Consider the following 19,827-nt stretch of genomic DNA (forward strand, 5'->3'; position numbering starts at 1 on the left):
TCTATCTATCTATCTATCTATCTATCTATCTATCTATCTATCTATCTTTATGGGCTTCTGGAGAACCTGGCAAACTTTTGGTGGTTTGGGCTGGGGATTAATTTGAGGGCCTGGTGCATGTTAGGCAAGTGGTCAACAAGTAAATACACTACCGGCCCTCCTTTTACTCTTTCTTTTGAGACAGGGGCTCACTAAGTTAGCGCGACTGGCTTTGAACTTGCGGTTCTTGTCTCAGCCCCTTGAATGCTGAAATTATAGGCCTGAGCCAGAAGGCCTGGCTGGTAAATCCTTTTCAAACTTAGATATGCACCTGGACCACCCATGAGGCCTCAGCAGAGCTGTCTGAGAGTCTAGTTTAATGCCTGGTGGTGGCCAAGGGTGGTATTTGCATGGATAGCTAACCATGGTCCCTAATGGCATCACCGTGACAATTAGCCGGCTCTTTTCATTTGGGCTGACCGCTTGGGGAAAGTAGATTCTGGTGAGGTTTTCTTTCTTCCCTCAGTTCAGGAACATGGCTGGGCTTATTTTGAATAACTCTGCTGGTTCTGGTCCATGGGTTCTGCCAATCTGCAATCAGAAATTTTGGGGGAAATAATGCTGGAACAGAACATGCACAGTGTCCCCGCCGCACCATCATTATTTCTTAAGCGACATCGTACAGTGGTGCCTTTCACAGTATTTAGGTTGGGTATTATGAAAGACGCTGCAGTGATTTAAAGCATATGGGAAGATCCGAGCTGGTTACTTACAAATACCGCAACACAGAATTTTTACCCAAGTGACATGAGCATCTGAGATTTGGGATCCACAGGTAGAGCTGGAGCCAGCGCTCCATGGACACTGAGGGATGGCTTTCCTGGATTTTGTTTTGTGCTTTTAATTCCTAACTAGGAGGGCAGAAAAAGCACGTGCTGTCTCTTTAACTGGGTTTCCCCGACGTGTGTAATCTGCATGCAGGGGAGGGGCGACTGGGTAATGCTGAGCTGGGTATCATTGACACGTGCAATCTGAGTGCCTGGATTGGGTGCCTGGATGATGTTGGTGATTTACATTGTCATTGTCTCGCTGAGGCCCTGGCCAGCCCTGGCTGCGCGGTAGCTTTCTGGGTGCCTTAGCACCCAGTACTGCTCATGACGTTCCCTGGCCTTTTGGCTACTTAGGCTCTCTGTAGGGTATGGTGGTGTGCTATGGGCAGGAGGTAGGATGATGGTTAAACAGCCTGGAAGGGTTTGTTTTTGTTTGTTGGTTTGATTTCACTATTTAGAGAATACTATTAGTTTTTTCGTAATCAAACCGACATAGATAAGACCTTACATATTTAATACAATGTGTTTCCCCTTCACAAATGGAAAAAAAAAATAAGTTCAGCATCTCTAGGTCAATATGGGTGTTAATTCATGTACAATGCCAACTAACATGCTAAACTGGGATAATTTTTTTCCAAAGGTGACAGCAAAATTAGAGTTTCCAAAAAGTTAAAACTATATACATATAGTTCTCCAGTTTCTGCAGTCATTTGAACAAAATTGTTGAGACATCCAACACACAGCATTTAAAGAGGAAAAAACAAAACAAAACAAAAAAAAAAAACAGAGTAAAAAACTAAATCCCAGAAAATAGCACAGTTCTGTTACTCTTGTGTACCATTTTTTTTTTTTTAATTAGCTTCTCAGTCATCATCTGGAAAGAAAATATTCTGAACAACATCATTAAAAACAGCTCTGATAAAGCACCGTTACAACTACGTATCATAAAGCAGGTGTACAGCTATTTTACGTTCACAGAGGCATGATGCAGGGACATTTAAAAGGCATTGTTTGACTCGATTCTACTTTTCCAGTAGAGGGCCCAAAGGATCGTGTGACCCAGCTCTGTAAAGAAACACACTCTTACATAGTTGGCACAGTTCTAAGGAGTCGTTCTCTCCATGAATGTCAGCTAAAACGCATATTTAAAAAATGAAATATCCCTACGACAAAAGCTTATAACCACTGAATTCATATGAACATGACCTAGAGGAGACAAGCAAGACCTCACCTTACCAACACTTTATCAAAGGAAGGAGATGCCAAGTAGTGCTTCGAAGCTTCAGACCACAATCAACAAACAGCATCATTTTAAATAGAAGCAGAAGCCAAGCGTTGCTCATTTGAATATACTCAAGGATGCTGCTGACATTAATATTTAATCATCCGCTCAGTCATCCAGGAAGGAGGACAGATCAGTCACCACTGTACTTTATTGTGTTCAACCAAATCACCATGTTACAAAAATAGCAAGCTGCCATAATAAAAAAAATAAACAAATAAATAAGGCTCCTCTATCCAGCACCAGTTAGCATCATCTTACTGTCAAGCCTAGAAATGCCATCCAGAGAACACAAGGGAGCCACAGGAGCACATGTGTGTCAACGGTCACCCAGCGTCCAGCTGGGCTACTCTGTGGTATCATTCCCCTACTTTCATTCCACCATAAAGCTCCTTGGGTCTAAACCATATGCACTTACAGACCACGTGCACACACTTGTATACAAACTGAAGATGCAAATGCTACACAGTAGGTTCGAGCTTGTAACGCCTCTTTTTAACTGGTGTGGCAGCTCCGTCAGTGTAAAATGCTCTATGGCCCTTTTGCATCTCACAGGATAACGTCACAGATCACTCTGCCGTGGTGGCTGCTGGCATTATTTGACTTTGCTTGCCCTGCCTGCCCACCCCCAATGCCCTGCAATAAACCACGGCTTTTAAGCCTTTCAGATCTTGTTTCTTCGGTTTTGATCGCCTGAGGTTTGCCTGGAAGGATTTGAACCGGACTTTTGGAGCACAGAGCTCTCGAGCCTTGGCCCAGCTGAGACCTAGCAATGTTCAAGCCCAGCTCTTTCATTTATTGTTCAGAGAGTTCAGTGTTATGTTCAAAAGTCCACCTATTTCCTTATGTCACACAGGTCCACAGTTTTAGGATGACCACACAGCCTACTGTCCTTTTATTCTGTGGTGAAATGATCTCGAAAGAGGGTAGGTGCTACTAAGGATTCATGTCACTGGGTTCTTGTTGGCCCCCTGTGCTTTGCCCTATGGCCACCTTATGACAGTACCTCTGCCTAGTGCATCAGGACCCTGCATAACGAGGCCTCTTTCCATGTCACTCGCTGTCTTCCCCACACACCCCAGAGAGACCCTCTACTGCCAGTGAAGGTCACACCGCTGCTATCCCAATGTCACACACACATCACTGAATTCTGCCTGTTAAAAAATGGAACAGAGAGAAATTATCAAGAAGTAAAACCGAAGCGAATATTGGTGTATTGTTTAAAGAGCTTACTTCACTTCTGTGTGCTTTGTACAACTAACAGGAGGCAAGCTCTGTGGGTGAGTGTGTGGGTCCCAGGGAATGTGAGAATAGGAAAGCTATGACAGCAGCCTGTGCAGTGGGAATGTGTGAAAGACACAGTTCCCACCCAAACGGCTTTTTCTCCTTTGACTGGGAACCTGCACTGCAGGGCTGACCCACCTTCCTGTGCTCTGACAAAGGGGAACCTGCACTGGGACAGGAAAATCCCACGCTTTCTTCTCTTCCCTTCCAGGGCAAACCCTGTCGCTATTTCCAGGAATCAACCTCCTACCAACCTGAAATGACAGTTTCCTGGAATTCTCAAATTCCATCCCTATCAAAACTTTACCTTATATCCTGCCATCCCTGCCCCGTCCCCCAATCCAGCTCAGATGACCTTTAAAAATAATTTTTAAAAGTTTTGTGTAGGTATGTCCATGCTATGCTGCTCATGTGGAAGTCAGAGGACAGCTTTGTGGAGTTGGTTCTATCCTTTTCTCTTTCTGTGGGTGTGGGGCATCAAACTCACGTTGTCAGGCTTGCAAAGGTTTTTATCTGCTGGGCCATTCTACCGCCATCTTTCCTTCCTCAACCCCTTGCCTTCTATAGACAACACAGTGTCCTTTCAGCATCTGTCCACATGTTATTGGGAGGTTTTCTAGTATTCCGTTTACTGGTCCCTATCGCTCAGTTAAATAAATAAATAAATAAATCTTAAAAGACATTTTTTAAAAAAAAGAAATAGATAGATTGTGGCCCTATTTCTCAGTTTCTCAGTTTGTTATTAAGAGCTGAAGTAAAAAAAAAAAAAAAAAAAAAAACCTATAATGGGGGAAAAACCGTAATGGAATTGGCCTCAGGATCTTATAGGAACCCAAGAAATTTCAACCCTAAATTTTTCCTGTGAGTATAAAAACAGGGACTTTTCTTAGGGATTGGGCTAAAAAAGGAAGATGCAAATTAGAAAGACAGATAGTGTAGCCTGATGGATCAGTGCCAGGAAGGGACCCTGAGACAGTGTTCCTTTGTTCTCTTAGGGCAGTAGATGGAAACAGCCCACCGACAGTCTCCCTCCCTCCCCTTCCTAACATGGAGGATGCGGCGGTAGTGCAGGCTAGGGCAAGCCAGCATCTTGCTCTTACTGTCAGAGCAACAGGGCCTTGGGTTGGTGACACTGCTCTGCCCTGGTGTCTGCAGCAGCTTGAGAAATTCTTTTAGAACCTCTGCGCCTCCAGACATCAGAGGAAAGCTTCTTTCATCCACCGTATAGGTCCCGGATGGAACTTCCATTAACCTTGACAGTAGGTGCCTTCTGGGCCATCTTCTGGCCCTGGAGTTGGAGTTTGTAGGAAGATATTTTAACAAAGACTTAAACATTAGGATTAACAAAAAGAGAAGTATTCACAGATAGTACATGCCAAATGTGGGTCTGGGCTCCTTGAAGTTACTAGGCCCAAAGGGTTTCTCAGGACTTTCCCCTCAACTTCTGTATTTTGAGTGGGACCATAGTTGGCTTCTGGGTGCCTTGGATAGGATAACAGTCCGATTAGGTAAAACTGTGAATCACAGGATTGTACAGCAGGGTAAAGATAGGGCTTTTACTGTGGGGTTTACCATGAGAGCCTCGGAAAATGTCAGGTTTTCAGCTGGTCAGGGAGAAAAGCTGGCCTTGGTCATAGGTGAGAACCACTGTTATTTTAACATTCTTCTCTGAGGTATCACGGATGACCGCCACAGCAAGTGTTGTTAATGCACTGAAATTCTGGCTAGAGTCTTCAACCAGACTCAGGGGTGAAGGGGTCTTTCCTTTCCAGGGTTCCCTCATTCCCTGGGTCCCTACCTTTCCTCCCCTCTTTATTTACTTGTTTGCTGTTGCTTGTTTTATTATTGTTTTATACCTTGTCTCACTACTCTGTATTTCCCCAATGACCTCTGTCATCTTTCTGCCTGACCTTAAGGAGCCTTTCAAAAACACCTGTGTCAGGGTGTGACCGTGAAACAGACAACCATCCTGCAGTAGAAGGCTAGGGTCAGGAAGAACCCACAGCGACCAGTCAGCGGAAGCTCTGGGGTACCCTTAGGCCGTGGTCACGGCCAGAGTGCAGGTTTGGCAGTGTCTCCCCTGCCATCCACTGTGCCCTTCAGAGCCCTGGGCTGGCAAGCGTCCTCCCTTCACCCCCGGCCTGTCTTCTCAGTATTCCCTCACCGTGTCTCCCTCACAGAAGTCAGAGTAGGAGTTGGAACTCTCACTGTGGAAGTTCCTTGGCTTGAGGCGTGACAGGGGATACCAGTGTGGGAGGGCAGAAGACAGAATGTGATACTTGGCCTACATGGTAACCTGGGAATGCTTGTGAAGAAGCAGAGCACAGCCTCTTTGTTCTTCTAGCACAGTGATGGCAGCTGCCGAGGGCTAGAAGACCTGGTGTTGGTAGAGCTGCACCCTGGGAGGCCCGTGTTTCCTCAGCGAGAGTCCACCTGTCCTCTCCTGTGAGGCCTGTGCCAGAAACCCCTTCTCCTTTTTGGTTCCCTGGACCACAATCCAGCTCCTAGGATGCAAGATTGTTTTTCATCTCCACGGCAGCCTAGTCAAAGTCTATTAAAAAGGCTCTTTGTTCAGAGCAGATTGGCTGAGTGTCAGTGCAGGCTGCCCAGGTGAAGAATGGCCATGGTAGAGGTGGGGGCTCTCCTGTCAGCCTCACCTGGAGGTCAGAAAAGGACAGTCACATAGTTCATCTAAAAATGGGTACTAGGATGGGATGTCAAGGCATAAGGTGTAAATTTAGTCTCTTGTCATCCCAGGTCACAGACATTCAGTCTTTACTTTCTCTACAATGACAAAGACATGCTATCATTTTTTTCCCCTCCCTCTAAATGCATTGTTTGTTTGAGACAGTCTTGCAATGTTCAGTTGGCCAGTTTAAGCCTAAGCTCTTGATCGTCCTGCCTCTGCCTCCTATGTGCCGTGCTCATATATACGTACTACCGTGCCTGGCTCCAGAACAGCGCAGAATGAAAGGGGATCTAACCCTTTGGACAGCGAGAGGCAAGTGAGAGGCCAGTGAAACACTGAAGCGCTGTTCAACCATCTGCAGGGGCAGGGTGGAGCCTGGCTGCCTCTGAGCCTTTTTGTTCCAGCTTGCTGCGCCAGGCTTACAACTCCATCTTGGCCTCACCTAGTTTGGCTTGTACGTGTGTGTGTGTGTGTGTGTGTGTGTGTGTGTGTGTGTGTGTGTGTGGTGGGGGGAGAATGTGTGTGTGTGTGTTCCCTTGTGTATTGTCCGTCATTTTTGTTTGTTTTCCTTCTCCTTCATCGTCTTCTTCTTTTCTTTCTCCTTCTCCTCATCCTCCTTCTTCTTCCAGACAAGGCCTTTCACTGGCCTGGACCTCACTGGTTAGGCTATCCTAGTTGGCCAGCAAGCCCCAGGGTTCCAGCTGTGTCCACCTCCCTAAGCGTGTCATCACACTTGGCTTTTTTTACATGGGTTCTGGGAATTGCAATCAAGTCCTCATGCTGTGTGACAATCACTTTCCTGACTGAGCCATCTCCACTACCGCGTAGCTGGCACCTTTGCTAACTTGGCTTTTGGTGACTAGGACTGTGTTTTATTTTTCACCTTCTAGAGCCCACTACAGCCCCTAGCATCCCTAAGAAATAACACAAGTGAAACTCCGCATGAATTGGACCCACTTCATCTGCTCAAGGCTGGCAGATAAAGGAATGTTGGGCAAACAGCTCGGTATTCAGTACTGACATTTGTGAGAAGGTCCTGTTTCGTACCTTGCAGAGGGATGCATTCCTCCATACCATATAGATTCCAGAAGTTTCTCTTTGGATAAACAAGGCCAAGCTGGGGCTGGGAATGGAGGTTTAGGGGCCTTGTACTAACCTCTTAGCATTGTGAGTTAGGAAAGCGCCGAGGATACCAGAGATGGAGGAGGGAACCACGGGTGCTGTGGGTCGCCTTGGCCACCATCCCCCTCAAGTGGAGGAAGTGAGTCAGGCATTGTCCAGGAACCAAGGCAGAAGCTGAAGCAGCATCAGCAGTTACAGGCGGAGCAGGAGGCCCCTCCCTTTACCCAGGCATCCTTGTAGAGGCTTTTCTGATGGGACAGGCACAAGTTCCTCTCCCCGACGACCACAGTGAAGTATGCAGTCAGGGCAGGCGAGCTACGAAGGGGGAGGGTAGTGAGTCACGGCAGCTCGTGCTTCTTGTACAAACAGTACATGAAGGCACCAGCCCCACGGAGGTGACACACCAGCAGTGCTAACGCCCTCATTCTAATAGTCAGAGACCTTCACTGTGGTGCCTTTCTGGGGCTGGGAGGCGAGTCCTGTGTCCTGTGTATCTTTGGAACCCTGAGGTGAAAATTAAACTGCAGCATATAGCTGAGGTCAATACCTGGGCTTCAGTTTGAGTCTTGGAGTTCAGCCAGCACAGGACAGGCCAAAGCGCTATGGATATGAATGAGTATGTAGGACCAAAATATACAGGTACCTTTTTAAGGCCTTTTATCCTGTGTGGATGCTGGCAATGTGGACAGGCTGATCCAGCTGGAGGGAGGGGGTAACTATCCTGTCAAGAGATTAGTATCTGTGGTAGAGGTTTGCCCATGTGTGGTGGGACCCTTCCCCCCGGCTTACACATGCTAGCCAATGCTGCGTAAGTACCTGGGACCGAAGGTTTGAACGGTTTACACACAGTGTGCATCGTTGTTTTTCTATTTTGCCGATGAAGAAACGGAGGCAAGCAAGAGTCAGTAAATCACAATGTGTGGAGTGCTGCTCTTGAGGGGTCAAAGTTCAGGCGATGCCTGGGTCATCAGAGCAGGTGAGCAGCCGAGGTCTTCCACACCGAGCTGTATGATTCTGTTCATTAGTGCATTCGCGCTACTGTCCGCTCTCACGAATGGTTGCTGAGAGGTGCATTTTGACTTGGCACCACGAGATTTAGAATAGATGCACTTGGCTAGCTAGTACAGTCTGCAAGCTCTTCTCTTAAACTTAGAATGCCTGTGCTTTTTTCAACTATGCTTGAGTCTCTAGACAGTTGACCTCTTGTCACAGGTGTGAGCAAGAACGGAATAACGGTCGCGGCTTATAGCTTCACCCACTTTTCCTCCTGGAGGTCTTCTCTGGAGTTTCAGACGAGGAAACGGAGACTCTGTCTTTAAAATGACAGACTAGCTCTGGGGCTTCACGTTTTCCTGCTGAGTGTTGAAAGAAGTTGCTTTATAGGTCAGAGTGTTTGGTGAGCCCTACTGTGCCCTTACAGAACTGGGTCACCGTCACATGGGGAGGGCTGACTCGATACAATCGGGTCACTGTCATGTGCTGCAAACCTTTGGTACTGGCGTGCACGTGACTGGGCCACTGTCACATGTGGAAAGCCCTCAGTTCTGACTTGTATATGATTGAGTCATCATCATTTGTTCTTTTGGCAGCTTCTAGTTTACCTTTTGAAACAGATGGCCTGAATGGCTTTGGAAGTATATATAGCATGTAGAAAGAGTCCTCTGTTCTCTGATTACAAATCACAAGGCCTTAATGCCATGTAATAAGGGCCAGGATCCCCATGGCACCAGCTCATTTTGGTCTCCTTTATCTAGATCTAAGTTAATATTTTTCCTGTGTTTGCTTCAGTTCCCCCCCCCAAGAGTATTCAAAGCAAATTACAACTAACATGATTTTAGTCCCTAAGTACTGCAAGCCCACATCTCCAAAAGAAATCAACAAATAATGCCTGTATAACCACAGAACTGTCTTCACAAAATTAAAAGTAATTGCCTAATGGACACCCATACCTTGTCCATTAACTGAACTCCCTTGACTGTCTCTAAAATGCCTTTTCCAGCTAGGCTGTTAAAAGTGGCCTGAGACGCGTATGTCGGATCCAATCATGAGGTCTGTTGGACTTGGGTCTACCGAGTTCATCTGCTCTCACCTTTGAATGACTGACAGGGAGCCCGTCTCATTTACTACATCAGGTTGTTTCCTGGTGATGTCATCAATTAATGAATGAATACCTTTATCTTAGTGTGGGCTTCTGTTTCTGTGACCACAATCAACTCAAGGAAAGAATGTGTCTCTTTTAAAGGCATGAAGGTAAGCTATGGCAGGAACTCAAGGCAGGAGGTTAGGACAGAAGTCTTGGAGGAACACTATGCAGGCTGGCTTGCTCTGGCTTGTGGAGCTTTCTTAAACAGCCTGGGCCCACTTGTCTGGGGTGGCACTGTAGGAGACCTCAGTTCCTTAGGCTAGGCTCTTTCTTGTCCAGCAATTAGCAATTAAAAAAAGACCTTACAGATAAAGCTATAGGCCAGTGTGATTTACAAAATTCCTCAGCTGAGGTTTCTTCTTCCTAACTGATCGGGGGAAGTTAACAGCTGAATCTAACCATGGCGGTGCCATCTTTCTTGTGTGTTAGACGTGGACCTTAAACACTGGGGATAGGTGACACACGACAGGATCTGCTATGTTAGTGGTGCTAAGGTGGCTCTTGGGTTTCTATGGGAACAGTTTGAGCCCAGCAATAGCAAGTATTTTTCCCCTCTAAAATTACACGTAGTTAATCAGTAAGGTGATATGTTGGCTGTATTTTATAGTATTTATGTAGATTTAAAATACTAGTTTTGTCCCAAAAGATTGGTGGGTTGTTTTTTCACCTTTTTGAAAATATCACATAAAACAACCCCCCTTATTTGATTTCAGCTGTAAGTAGCTTAAAGGACCCTTGATCGATAGCAAACACTTCTAAGATAGCATTCAGGCCAGAGCATGGGAACCGTTGATCCTCAATGGACTAGAAGAAATCCATAGGTTTGTTTGTTTGTGGTATACTAAGAAAAAAAAAAATCTGACTTAACTTTTGGAAGATTCTGTATTAAAATCCCAGATTTCCAGAAAATCATGGTGCTCTAGAAACACCAGGCTAGCATCCGTATAAAGGCCCATGGCTGGAGGTAAGCACTGCATTTCTCTTCTAGGTAGCACTGAGGCCTTTGGGTCCCTGGGACCTCATGCCTCTTGTATTATACACACCTGACTTTTCCTCCATGGTAGAGCATTTGGTGATCCTCCTGTACAGTGTTTCTTGAATAACCGGAACTGGCTTATCCTACTGTATTGTCACAGAGCACTGACACTCTCCAGAGCCTGTGTTTAGGTCCTGTAGACTCCAGTCTCCATTTTCCTCATTGGAGTAGCCTTGTTGTCCAGGGCATTGCTGAGAATCACAACATCTGCAAAATGAACCAAAATGTGTTTGTCTTAAAACCTCTGCACCAAATAGTCAATTGCTGCCATGATTCACATGGAACCCCAAAGAACCTGATCTCACTCTCCTCCCCCATACCAGCAAATTGCCATATTAACCTGACAGTGTATTAACTTTTCCCCCAGGTATAAATACCATCTTTTAACCCTGTAACAACCACATAATTGTCTATATTTTATGCTCACTTCCTGGTCATTATGTGAATGAATGCGGCATCCTTTAAAATGGTGTGTCACCCATCGCCTGTGTGCCTCCCAGCCCACCTGGGTCCTGGAGGTGACGGAGTGTGGCACGTTGGTGACTGCCCAGGGCAGCCTGTCTCTAGGCTCTCAGAACCCCAGGCTTGCTGTCCTCTGCCAGTGCCATCTGCTCAGGCCTTTCTAGAGATCTTGACCGATGGAGAAAAGGCTGTGGTGTGTCTGTTGTACATTCTTACAGGGCAGGGCGTAGCTGTCTGAACAGTTAAAAAATATTTCTTTGTAAGCCGTGGGAATTTTTTTTTTTTTGGAGGATCTTTCCTGAGGTTATTTATTTTAGTAAACGTCACTCCCTCAGAAGTGTGTCAACTGCTTTCCCTGCCATCTTGAGTCATGACTCTATTAAGATTAAAGGAGAACAAATATAACAAGACTCTTTTCTTCCTTATTTCTAAACTGCAGTGTGACCTAGCAGTCACTGTGAATCTGATGTATTTTCAGGAATAGGGTATGGTTGGCACATAGTAGGTGCTTGACAGATTTTGATGATACGGCTTGGCACATAGTAGGTGCTTGACAGATTTTGTTGTTATGGCCTGACACATAGTAGGTGCTTGACATATTTTGTTGATCTGGCCCGAGTGAAGGAGCAGCTGACGTTCTGTGTGTGATTCAGTCATGATCAGGCAGCAGGGACAGAGTGACGATAGCCATGGGATAGAGAAGGTGACTATGGTGTGTGGCACTTCCTTGAGTGTTACCTGACTTCTCTCTGTGTCTCTCCAGCCACGTGTAACCCTTTTCCCCCAGTGCCTGCCCTTTGTGAGCGCAGACTTGAGAAGTCAAGTAGAAGGACGGAAGTAGTTGCTAACTAGAGATGTAAATGTGAAGCAGACATTTCTCAGTGTTTAAGACAAGCAGTGTGATAACCTCCTTTGCAGAAGATGAACTGGCATCCACGCCTTCAGGAGCACTGGCCGAGGGGGTTCAGCCAGAGGAGTTCTATGATGGGATGGTGAGGGGGACCTCCCCTCATTCAAGGAGGCAGGCAGGGTGCACTCCCTGCCTGTGACAGTTTCCCACAGCCCTGGCTGTTCTATACTATAACCAGAGTGCAGCCCAAGAGGCCGTGGGAGGGATGGTCCCTGGATCTGCTATTCATTTGTACTTATGAATGTACTTAAATGTCCGTGTATACCTAAAGTCAGGCCTTTAAAAATGCACCGTGCAGAATCCATTTTGGAAACCCGACACTGGAATTCTAAAATGAACATGTGAGTGGTGTTTGCACGCATAGGGGTTCACATGCATGAGTGGGTGTGGACCTGTGTGTATGCATGTGCGTGTGCAAGCCTGAAGTCGATGCCTGGCACCATCCTTTTATTGAAAGAACGCTTCTCTCTGAACGCAGCTCACGGGCCCAGCTTGCCCTGTCTCTGAGGAGTCTGCCTCCGCCTTCCAGTTGTAATTACATCCACTTGTGCCTGCCTGGCTTTTGCACAGGTTCTGGGAATCTGAACTCTGGTCTTCACACTTGTGCCAGAAGTACTTTATTCACTAAGCTGTCTCACCCTAGCTCCCTAAAATACTATATTTCTCAGATCTCATAAATGGATAGGTAGATAGGTACAGACAGGCAGACCGATTATCTTAGACATTGTATTTCTTAATCTTCTAAGAAGCATTGTCATGTCCTTATGAATTTAACTTTTAATATTTAATTTAATATTTATATTTTGGGAAAGAGTCTGAAAGACAACCATTTTAAAGACTATAAGCCTTAAGCCAAAAAATAGGTTCTTAAATGGGAAATAAAATCTCTCCCGGGTTGCGGGCAAATGGTCGGATGTAGAAAAAAACCATCCTGAGTGAGGTATCCCCAAAGCAGACAGACACATGTGGTATATCCTCACTTATATAGACCTATAAGATCGGATAAACATACTAAAATCTGTACACCTAAAGAAGATAAACAAGAAAGAGGTTCAGGGGTAAGATGATCAATCCTCATCTAGAAAGACAAAGGGGATGGACATTGGAAATAGGAGAAAACAAGTAACAGGACAGTAGCCTACCACAGAAGGCACCTGAAAGACTCTACCTAGCAGTGTATCAAAGCAGATGCTGAGACCCATAACCAAACCTTCGGCAGAGTGTAGGGAATCATATGAAGGAAGGAGGAATTAGTATATCCTAGAGGGGACAGGGAGCTCCACAAGGTCCAAATATATCTGAGCACAGGGGTCTTCTATGAGACTGTTTATCCAACCAAGGACCATGCATGGATATAACCTACAACCCCTGTTCGGACATAGCCCATGGTAGCTCAGTATCCAAGTGGGTTTCTTAGTAAGGGGACAGGAATTGTTTCTGACATGAACTCATGAGCTTCCTCTCCGCCCCCCCCCCCCGAGGGAGGAGCAGCTTTGCTAGGCCACAGATAAGGACATTGCAACCATCCTGAAGATTCCTGATAAGCTAGGGCCATACGGAAGGAGAGGAGGACACCCCCTCTCAGTGGAGTCGGAAGAGGGCAGGGAGGAGATGAGGGAGGGAGGGGAGGATTGGGAGGGAAAGAAGAGAGGGCTACAGCTGGGATACAAGTGAATGTATAAAATTATTTAAAAATAAAAAATATTGAACAAAAGAAAGAAAAAAAAATCTTTTCCGGGGGCCATAGTTGTTTATCTAAATCTTAGATAACTATGTGTGTGTGAGTGTCTGTGTGTGTGTGTCTATGTGTATGTGTGAGTGGTTTGTTTCTGTTTTTTTTCCTCCTCAATAATGGCCCAGCTAGAGTGTTGAGCTTTAGCAGGACTAAGTGCATATTTGGACAATATAGAAACTGTAGGAAAGTACAGATCCTCTCTTAGATGATTTGAATGAAATCTATGGAGATGAGGCACTCAAATTTCTTTGAACCCCAAAACTGACAACCCAAAGGTAGGGTTTGTGAAGTGAGGATAGCACATAGAATGTTGCTGGACAGACAGGGTCTGAGCTTATAGAAACAGACTGATCAGGACTCTCCCTAGTCCCTCATTTTTAACATTCTTTCTTTTCAAGTGTAGGGCAAGACCCCTCTAGGCCAAGGGTCTTTATTTCTTTATGACCAGTTGCTACAAAGAAAGCAGTGGAGAACATTGGTTCTAGTTTTTATGGTCTGCCATGAGGAAGAGGAGAGCTTGTTTCTTTGTAGCTTGCTTTATGGATGCAATTACGAAGTGTTTTTGCCTTAGTAAAAATGATTATTCTCAATGCTTCGTGCATAAGATACACAAACAGTAGCTGAAGTTGAATTCATGTTCATGCAAACAGATGCAGATATATGTGGTTTAAAATTAAGTTTTTTCCTGTTTTTCTTACAAAATATTTTGGAGACTTATGACCTTAGTGCAAATGATGTTTAATAAGGAATCGGATCATCAGCCTTGCCTCTATTGAGTGTTCCTGTGTGATCTAAAGAGAAAAGGGTGGTGGAGTCACCTCCAGGGTGTTACAGTTCTGTCCCTCTATGTTCTAGGTGCGTTGTTGTGCTTCCTCTTATGGTACAGTCACTGTCATTGTAAATGCTTAGAATCAGTCACTTGTGGTGAGAAAGTACAGACATTTGAAAGAAAGACTTCCAAATTTTAGTGCTCGGACAAGAAACCAGAATGGGCAGCACATCCTTAACCACACTGTCACCATTTTCTCAGGCAGTGTTGCCAGTTGTGTCAAGACCCCCTTCTCTCCTCTTCTCTTGTAATAATCTGAAGGTTCACTGACAACATAGACTTAGTTGTTTGTGTGTGCGTGTGCACGCACACACCTGCTGTGTAAATTCTCAGCTCCGGCCGACCAGCCTCGAGTATCCCAGAAAAGCAACGTTTCGCTTATGGACTTCTGCTATCTTGTTAATCACAGCTGATTCTTCAGTCCCAGTTGGACCGGAACCACACATTATTCACAGCAAAGGCCATTTAGACCCGCTGCCTCCCTCTGAAAAGTCACAGGTCAGGACTCCATCATCTGTACAGCTCTAAACATTCTAATCTTCCAAGCTGTCTTTGTAAAGCAGCCTACTGAGTGCTCAACACTCAGTGGCTTTTATAACCCAAAGTTCCAAAGTCCTTCCACAATCCTCCCCCAAAAGGACACAGTCAGGACTGTCATGGCAATCCCCCACTACCCTGGTACCAGCTTGTCGATTTTTTTATTTTTGTGACAAAACACCATGAACAAAAAGCACCTAGGGCTGGGCAGAGCGTTTATTTGGCTCATATCTGCAGCACTGCTCATTACTGAAGGAAGTCAGGGCAGGAACTCAAAACAGGGTGGGCTCCTGGAGGTAGGAGCTGATGCAGAGGCCATGGAGGGGTGCTGCTTACTGCCTGCTCCTCATGGCTTGCTCAGCCTGCTTTCCTATAGAACCAGGACCACCAGCCCAAGGATGGCACCACCCACAATGATCAGTAATTCAGAAAATGTCTTACAGCTGAATCTTATGGAGGCATCTTCTCAATTGAGGTTCCAACCTTTCAGACACTTCTAGTTTGTGTTCTGCTTTTGACATAAGACCAGCAAGCACAGTGGGACAAACATCCTTTACCCACAGAGCCAGCTCAGTTGAATTGATTTTGAATGTAGTATATCTTGACAACATAGAAACTACACATTTATCTTTTCTAGAGCAGCCTTCTAATAGTATAACTTAATGTTCTCTATTTTGTTCTAAAAATGAGATTTCCTACTAAGTAAGATACATAATTTGATTTGTCTTTCAATAGTTCCTTGGCCTGGAATGTTAAATTTTTTTATACTCCTTTTTCCCTGGAAGATCCATCAATCAAGGCACCCCCACAGGGAACAGCTGTCCTTAATTCACTGTTCCCTGTGCTCCACATCTGGTTCTCAGTGTTTGGCGAGTGGACTTTCTTCACTAGAGTCTGTCTTAGTTTGAGTCTGTTGTGCTATTGCTGTGATTATGATGAAATGCTATGAACAAGATAACTTATAAAAGAAAACATTTAATTGGAGGCTTGCTTACAGTTCCAGAGGGCAAGTCCATGACCATCAGGCCATTTTCATTCAAACTACCACAAGGTCCATGCTTGCCTTCTTCTTTCTGTCCTTCCACTGAGTATTGGCCGTGTTCTGTCCTTGGCAAATCTTTCCGTGCTGGCTACTTGCTGTGGTGACATCGGCACAGACTTGTTATGCGGCCCTTCCAGCGTGGCCTTTGCAGCCTGCCCTTAGCTTCTCCAGGCAGCTGCAGACAGTCCTTTGTGTTCTCAGGAGCTCCACTGCTTCTCTGTCACTGTGGCCGCATCACCCCTAGCTTCTAAGTCTGCCTGACCAAATTGTTCTCTTCTTGCTGCCCTTGGTCTGTATCCCAAGTCTCTGCACCCACCATTTAGACAGACGGGCCCTGATGTTGGTTTTCTCCCCCGTCATCCCGTCATGACACTGAGGTGAGATTTTTCCTCTCCTTCCTTGCCTTCAGGTTGGTGTGAGTAGGAGACATGTTTTCTCTAGTTGCTGCAGTCCCATGTTGACCCAGGACACCAAGTCTGTGAAAACAGTTTTCCACTTATTCGCTATACTGGTTACTTTTCTCACTGCTGTGGCCTGTTGGAAGGATTGAGAGAAGAGAGGCTTATTTGGGCTCACAGTTTCTCACGATCTATGGCAATTCACAGCAGTAGGCATGAGCAGCCTGAGCAACTTACATCTTAGCATCAGACAGGAAGCAGAGCATATCCCCTGCTTGCATTTGGTTTGTTCTCCCTGCTCCTGCCTCTGAGCTGTGTTTCTTTCCTGCCAAGCTAGCCTTGGCACACCCATGCTATTGCTATCTGAATTCATTAGTTTTCTTGTTCCTTTTGTTACTGTTTAGGTATCTTTTTAAATATTCTCTCGCTGTAGAAAATAAAAACATTATAAATTTTAATAATATAAAATTTTCTGTAAGTGCACATTGCATTATTTTTAGCTCTCTCTTTGTTTTTAGGTAAAGCCCCATTTTAATCTCCATTCTGCTCTCCCCAAGTTCTTAGAGGTGGGAACTGTGACCTGAGTAGCTCTGTCTTCCTGCTCTGTTCAGGTGTATTGTGTTGGGGCCTACAGCACCCTCTGGTGGCCAGATCACTAGGTGCATTTTCTTTCTAGACCATGGAAATGGCCTATGGGTCTCATTCTCATTCTTTGGTGTTCTCTTGTAAAGAATATTAATTAAAATCTAGTTAGTTTGGGCACATATTTTTGTTTTTAATCAGTCACACACAGAGGAAAGTGATTTTTTTGCTTTGAGCAATTTCTAATTTTTTCATAGTTGGTGTTTTAAAACTAGGGAAACACAGCATTAAACATTATTTCCTCCTTTTATCTGCCAAGTAATTTATAGACTCATCAAAATAAGATACTACTCGCTGAAGAATTATTAGCTGATAGTGGAATGAAGTAAAATTCTTCACACGAATGCTATATTCCACTGTGGTCTTGTAGATGCAGTGTATTGCTGTGTGCGACTGGTTGCAGATTGTATGGGTCAGAACAAAAATAGTCACTCAGGTTTCCTTGAAAGAGGAATTTCCAGACTGACATTCTTAACACAGTCACTTATATCACAGGGATTTAATTTATATTACTGTAAACAGTGCCTCTGCCCATGCAGGGAGCTGGGTAGATCGTGTCAGAACAGTTTAGATGTGGTTGGAGGAAAAACCATCCCCTTTGCTTGCTCAGGGTTCTCCCTGAGTCTGTGGGGTCTGCAAGACTACAGAGAATCTGCTTTTAGAACGGCAGGTGATGTCAGGAAGGCCCTGAGTTTCTCCCTCTGTCTTAGTCTCTTCTCACTTTGTGGTAGGAGACGCTGTGTTGATGATCACAGCAACCCTTAGAGGACAGCGGCAGCAGCAACTTTAAGTGACTAGTTCTTCCGAGACAGTTTTGTTGGTTATTTCCCTAGTATGCTTGAGTATTGTTTTTGTGTTTTGATGGAATCTTGCTGGGGACAGGGAAGAGAAATTCAGTGGGTCTTGGGCACTCTGCCTTAATAGTTGTATTTCAGCAAAAGCCTTAAAACCAGGTAGCTATACACACTTATTTTGCACTAACATCCTTCCCTTCCTTTGCCACTTAAAGTCTTCTTCCTTTCTTTCTCCTTCCTTCCTTCGTTCCTTCGTTCCCTCCCTCCCCACCTCCCTCCCCCATCCCTCCCTCCTTCCTTCTTTCCTTCTTCTTACCCTCCCTTCATTGTTTTCTTCTTCTTCTTCCTCTTCTTCTTCTTCTTCTTCTTCTTCTTCTTTTTTTTTTTTGTGAGACATGGTTTCTATATATTGTCCTGGCTGCCCTGAATCAAGTCTGTAGACCAGGCTGATCTTTCGAGATCCGTCTATCCCTGTCTCCCTGTACTAGGATTAAAGGCATGCACCACTACCGCCTGGCAACATCATCATTTAAAGTCTTAAACTCTGACTGAAACAGCTGAGCAGAAGGCCAGACATGTTTGATATGGGACAGAAAGTGGGGAGGGACACGAGGGAAAAGCATCATTTGGGAAGATGGGACAGTAGATTTTTGGAGACATTAACATTTAATTTCAGCTCCAGGGCTGAAGTTCTTACCTTCTTCCCAGTGATCTAGGAATGGAGATATTTTTTAATATTCCTGCTTTTAATCAAAAGATAGTTCATTCTTGTACGATACTGTTTTCACTGCAGACAACCCCCAAGGATGGTAAGACTGTACAAATATAAACTCTGCCTGTTCATTTTCTTGCTTTTGAGACATTCAGGCCTCTAGTGTGAACACATAAATAGATGAATATACTAACGTGGTCTCAGCTAAGCTGAAAAATGCTTTTTTCTATGTTCTGGCTCTTCCTGACACCTATGCTAGGCCATGAGAAATGTGCTGGGAGTCACCTGGCTGAGACGTGGAGGTCGAGGGTCTAGAGAGTGTGACATATCCTTATCACTGGAGGCTGTCCGTTATAACGGGCAATAGCATCAATCCCCACCATGCCTCCCACTGCTCGATTTACCCTCCTGGTATTCGTGTCTGTACCAGCAGAGCCAGCTAGAGAGAGCAATGTCTTGAAAACAGTAAGTGGGTGGCTGGTAATGTTGATGTCCTTGGCTTAGTTATAAATACTGCAGGCAGGCCTGAACTTGGATGGACATAGTAAGCACTGAGAACCCATAGAAGAAAGACATCTGTTCCTTTCTCCAGAAAAGAGTTCCGACAGTGCCTGTAGACTGCATGTCCTACGTCATTTCCCACGACACGGAGAACAGCAGATGTGAGACAGGTGGTCCTTTTAATGTTAAACTTGCATATTGTTTATAATATTAACAGTGATGCATACTGGGAGAATCTCAGTAGACATGCATGAGGCAGGAAATAAGAGAACATTTTAGTTTTTTCCCTTAGTCTCACAGAGGTGGACCCCTTGGGCATTTCTGTGGTTTGGTGTTTTTTTTTTTTTTTTTTTATCTAAAGTTCAAATACTGCTAATGTTACAGGATTCAGAGACCAGGCTAGATAAAAGTGATTAGGTCTGGGCAGTTCCCTGGGGAAGTGGGAGTAGAGGCCTCATAAAAAGCTTCCTGGAGGGAGCTTTCTCTCACATACTGACAAACACTTAACCCAGGGAGGTTGCATCCCTGTGCAAACCCTGGATGTTGTTGCTCTGGCTTTGGTCCTGCAGCCAACAAAACTGTGAGAAATATGAAGTATGAATTTGCTAGCCTCCAGTGCTATTTTAAGGAAGCAAATGGACCAAGACAAGGAGAAGCTTCTTGAGGAGAAGTGGTTGGAGAATCATTACTTTGTCTAATTTACTTGCTTTTATGTTTGTGTGCTTTAATGAGGTTTTGGGTTGAGTCAGTGTCTTACTCTGTAGTCCAGGGTAGCAGAGAATTAACCATACTGTTAATTCCAATGTTCTGAATCTCCCAGTATTCTTCCTACTTCAGGCTCCCAAGACCTGGGGTTACAGGTGTAAGCTACCTTGTTCTTGCTTATTTTCACTCCAGGAT

General features: G+C 45.0%; 1 protein-coding gene across 3 annotated transcripts in view; it reads left to right on the forward strand.

Annotated features, from left to right (window-relative positions):
- The window catches only part of Nedd4l (NEDD4 like E3 ubiquitin protein ligase), a 313,579-nt gene that overhangs the window by 94,326 nt on the left and 199,426 nt on the right, over positions 1-19,827 (forward strand). The gene's annotated exons all lie outside the window — the stretch shown is intronic.

The sequence above is a fragment of the Psammomys obesus genome, unplaced genomic scaffold (assembly GCF_907164565.1).
Source record: "Psammomys obesus unplaced genomic scaffold, mPsaObe1.curated_primary_1811, whole genome shotgun sequence".
NCBI lineage: Eukaryota > Metazoa > Chordata > Mammalia > Rodentia > Muridae > Psammomys > Psammomys obesus.